Here is a 4696-nt window from a genome sequence, read left to right on the forward strand (position 1 = left end):
AAGCCATACAGTTATATGTAGAAGATGGTTAAGGCAATGATCCTGAGAATCTTCAGAAGATTTTTGAATCTTGCAGTTAAGTGGAAGGCTTCTCACCCTGACTAACTATATATACAGACACCTGTGAACTAAGCAACTGCACTGAAGATGGCAATTTGTAATAGCAGGTTCATGCTAGGCATGCTTGTCATTCTGGTCTTTTGAATAAGGGCTGCTACTTTTATTTAGAAGGCTGGGACATGATATCTGTCGGTTTAGCTTCATTCAAGGACACAGGGACCAGGTATTAGTCACTGCCTCCAGTTTTTTCACAGGCCAACATCCGTTTGCAGAAAAGTGGGGCCTGTCACCATCAGAAGAAAACAAAATTCAATACACAGTCACTGAGGGTTTTGCATGGCAGCCAGTCACAGAACTTATTGTCAAATTTACATTAAAAAACCCTGGAATCAATGTGCTACTGCCCTGTTATTCATACTACAGAAACGATCCCTGGAGGTACAGCCTTTGCCCTCCATTAACCCACAAGCATCAGGTGTCAGCGTTGCTGAATCCCTGTCTCCTCCACGAGGTGTAGAAATGGACAGGATCATGTGCAAAGGGAGAAAGAAAAGACAGAAGGAAGGAAGGGAAAAAATATATATACACAGGATCGCTAAGATAATTGTGCTACTAATTTCTATTGGTTTATCGAAAGGAACAGTTAATGCCTGCTTCATCAATTTTGCATGCCTATATCTGTTAATCTAAACAACTACATTGAACGGGCTAGCCAAATAGTTCAGCGGATTAAAGTGCCTGCTTAGGTAGAGACAGGGACTGGGAGTTCGATCCCCAGAGTGTTATGCCGGCCCCACCCCTGAAGTATGCTGAGGCAGCCATTGAAATGGGGCTAGGTGGCGCACGCGTGCAATCCCAGCGCTTGAGAGGCTGAAAACAGGAGGATCACTATGAGTCTGATCTGTATAGTGAAACCCTGAAGACCCTATACTAAATACAAAAAAACAAAAACAACTACACTGAAGACAACAATGTACAAAATGTTAGTGTCCTATCTTGTTTTGAAATTCTGTTGTTTTTTTTTTTTTAAACTTCTCTTTTAATGAAAATAAAGAGTTGTAAACAGCTGAACTAGAAAACAAAGTGAGTTGGAGACAACTGTGATTTCTTAATATTTACATACTTATAACAGCCTTTGGAGGTGCAGAGGTTAAGATGTTACTTTTTTTTTTTTCTGGTACCAGGGATTGAACTCAGGACCCTGTGCTTGCCAGGCAAGTGCTTATTCTACTGAGCTATCTCCCCAGCCCCAAGATGTTACTTTTAGGAAGAGATGCTACAGGAAAAGAACTTGAGAAACAAAATAAGTCCCTATTAGAAGCCTGAACATTCTCAGTGCCATGCATATTTCAAAGGTCCCAGGAAGCAAAGTTTTCCCCAAATATAATGATGAGGAATGGAGAAGTATTTTTTTTAACATTCTTTTTTAAAATATTTTTTTATTTATTTTGTGTGTGTGTGTGGCCTGCTCAGCCCACCAGGGGGCGGGGCTGGCTGGCATGTGGTGCTGGGGAATTGAACCGTGGTCCCTGTGCTTTGCTAAGCTTGTAGGTGCTTTAGACCACTGAGCCATCTCACCAGCCCTGGAGAAGTATTTTTATGCTGAATATATACAAAGATGGACAGATTTAAGGAAAAAAGACAATGTATGCTTTCGCATCCTTAATAATCTATAGTGAAACATTATGTCTAGCTCTAGATTTCAAAGAATAAGGAAAAATGCAGCCACATGACATTGTGGCAGTAGGAGAGGATGGCAGGGCAGGTCAGAAGCCATTGTTAATGTACACAGTGTCACACCGAGTAATGAGATGAAAAGTCCCCCCTCTCTCTCCTTTTCCCATCAATCTCCTGACTGAGTACCTCTGTGGCTCAATTCAACAAGAATCCAGAAGAAAAGAGATCCCAGTGAGGATGACCATGGAAGGCATACTCTTGGGATGCCCTGAACAGGGTTCCAAAGGATGGCATAAAAATCCTTGTGAAGTGGAGACCGTCTCATACTTCTCTTGTACGTTTATATTCAGCAATTATTTTCCATCAAAATATCACCAAATCATTTCTCATTTCATTTCTATTAGAGTTGTGCTTACTCTGTAGTCTCCTTCATTTCACTGTCATACAGCATTCACTTTCTTTTCTTTTTTTTAGCATTCGCTTTCTTAATAAAAAACACCTGATAGTGGATTGTAATTTAAAAAGGAAGAGCATTCTTTATTGGCAAGAGCGTACTTGTGCCCACTCAAATAGCGAACAGTTAAAATAATGACTTAAACAGGAGCTGTTTCAGAACTTCAGTAGAAGCTCAAAGACATCAGGCTCAAGGACGTCCTCACAACTGCAGGTCTCCATGACACAAAAGAGTGACTTCATTCTCAGGGTCCTGTATGAATCCCAAGGACATCAACACTTCAGGCCTGGCAAGCGCAGGGCCATGAATTCAATCCCTGGTACCACAAAACAAACAAACAAATAAACAAACAAACAAATCAATGAAAAACAAAAAAACAAACAAAAGCCACTCCAGGCTTGGGAAAGAAAGGTGGAAAGGGGAGGCTTTTTTGTAGGTTTTTCAGTGCTAAGCCACATAGTGCCACCTGGCATTGAGAAAGGCTGGAAAGTGGCATCATTTTATCTAAATTAAAATTCAGAGAATTGCTGTGTGAACAATTGGATAAAGGAAATTTGGAGATACTTTCCAGTCCCCCTTTATCTCTCAAAATCTGTGCTTACAAAAATGTTTTTTGGCCAGTCTCTTTTCACTGATACTCAGCCCTCCCCTTAACTGACTACTTCTTCTCTTATACTGCTGAACATCAGCCCCCAAAACAAACCTAATGCCCATTCTGTGAATCAAGATCCTTCAAACTGCTGAGAAAATTGCCATTTAATTCTCACTTCAGAAATCCTTTACTGATCATAACACAAAATCAGAAGGAAAAGGATTTCACTGGTAAAATATGTAAATGCTTTACTGTGTAGGCTTGAGTAAAGGCAGAGAAAATTTTCATGTTATGTGAGACTGTCCTCTCATCTCTTAGAGCCTTCTAACTCTGGTTTTTTCTCTGTCCAAAGAGCATTGAAACATTTCTCTTCTTATCTTCGTCAGAGTTGTTTTTCCCTGTCTGTATCATTTTTCTCTAGTGTGAATATTGTGGAGTGCTCATCCACATTTACTGAAAAGGGGATGCAACTTTAAAGGGGTAAATGTACTACATATTGTTAGAGTATAAGTTGGGCTTCTCCGAGACACACCAATATGTCAGCCTGGGGAAAGGGAAAGGTGGGCATGGGGTGCTAGGAGCCTTCTCTCAGTCCTATGGCCCAGGAATTAGTCACATCTTTTCTGCTCACTTTGCCCTGGTAACATGGTGTCACTTGGTATCAAAAGGGACTTGTGGCTCAGGGGGCTGGGGAGATGGCTTAGTAGAATAAGCACTTCCCTGGCGAGCACAAGGGCTTGAGTTCTGGAAAAAAAAAAAGGAGTTGAAGTGACATCCTTTTCCTAGTCTGAAAGTCTATTTTTTTCTTTTCTATTTTTTTAATTAACAAGCAAAATAATTAAAAACAAAACCACAACCACCTTAAAGTTCAAACAGCAGCGGGTCAAATTACCTCTGGAGTTCATGGATGTACCTGGGGTTCATGCTCTCCCTGTGAGGCAGGACGCAGGCATGTGACTGTGCACTTAGGTACATACATGACTAAGAAGAATCAGAAATGGAAGCCACCAGAGAAGAGAAAGCATCAAGAACTTGCCATCGTGCAATCCTAAAGCTCCTTTCCTTTTCTTTGCCTCTGTATCCTCTTGGGTTCCTGTTCTGGCTGAACTTGTGACAATCCCAAATCGCTCCTTCCTCTTCAGACTTCCTAGAGATTGAAGAGACATTCAAACCAAATCCGTGTGCTCTTTCCTTTAGTTTTTCCAGGTTAGCCATAGGCTTGGTAGCAGATGACAGGCCTTTTGTTGGAACTGAGGAAATGCCAAGCCTGCTGCCTGAGCAGCTTTCTTGCTTTCCAAGCTCCCAGGTACACTGAATCGTTCAGCCCTCTTTTGTGTTCTCTCAGTCTGTGGCATCTCAGATGTAATTTTTACCACTTTTTTTTTCTCTGATGCCACATCAACATGTTTTTTTCAGGAGGTTCTTTCTCTTTGAAAGGCAGCTCTACAGGCTTTGGTTCTTCTTCCTCTGTTTCATCATCCAGTATATCTTCTTCATTTGCCTCCTCTACGGTGTGCTCTTCAAGATATGCGTGGAGCCTGTTGATGAGATCATGTTTTATGCCTTTGGTAGCTAAACCACGTGCAAGATGTTCTTGCTTTAGTTCAGCAAGCTTCAGTCTATGAAGCTCCACCGTCTCTGTCGCCATCTTGTTATCCCGCCACTATGTCAGTCTGAAACTCTAGAATCATACTGTGACAGAAAAGGAGAATGGATACTAAGGGAATTTAGCAGTCTCTCCAGCACCAGAGCATGCCTCTAATGCTGAGCTGACTTGCAGGTATTTCAGAAGCTCCTCAGAAATAAGGCTGGTGGGCCAGAGGAAGTGGCAGAGATGCAGGCTAGCGATCTGGGGGCCAGGGCTGGCACTGGGCCTGCTCTTCATGATATGATCTCGAGGACATTCCTCGGAC

At 41.9% G+C, this 4696-nt stretch overlaps 1 pseudogene; it reads right to left on the minus strand.

Moving 5' to 3' along the window:
* Window positions 1-3748: 3748 nt before the first annotated feature.
* LOC101583727 lies at window positions 3749-4431 on the minus strand (annotated as a pseudogene).
* Window positions 4432-4696: the final 265 nt, after the last annotated feature.

Source organism: Octodon degus, unplaced genomic scaffold (assembly GCF_000260255.1).
Source record: "Octodon degus isolate 3935 unplaced genomic scaffold, OctDeg1.0 scaffold00159, whole genome shotgun sequence".
In the NCBI taxonomy this organism is placed as follows: domain Eukaryota; kingdom Metazoa; phylum Chordata; class Mammalia; order Rodentia; family Octodontidae; genus Octodon; species Octodon degus.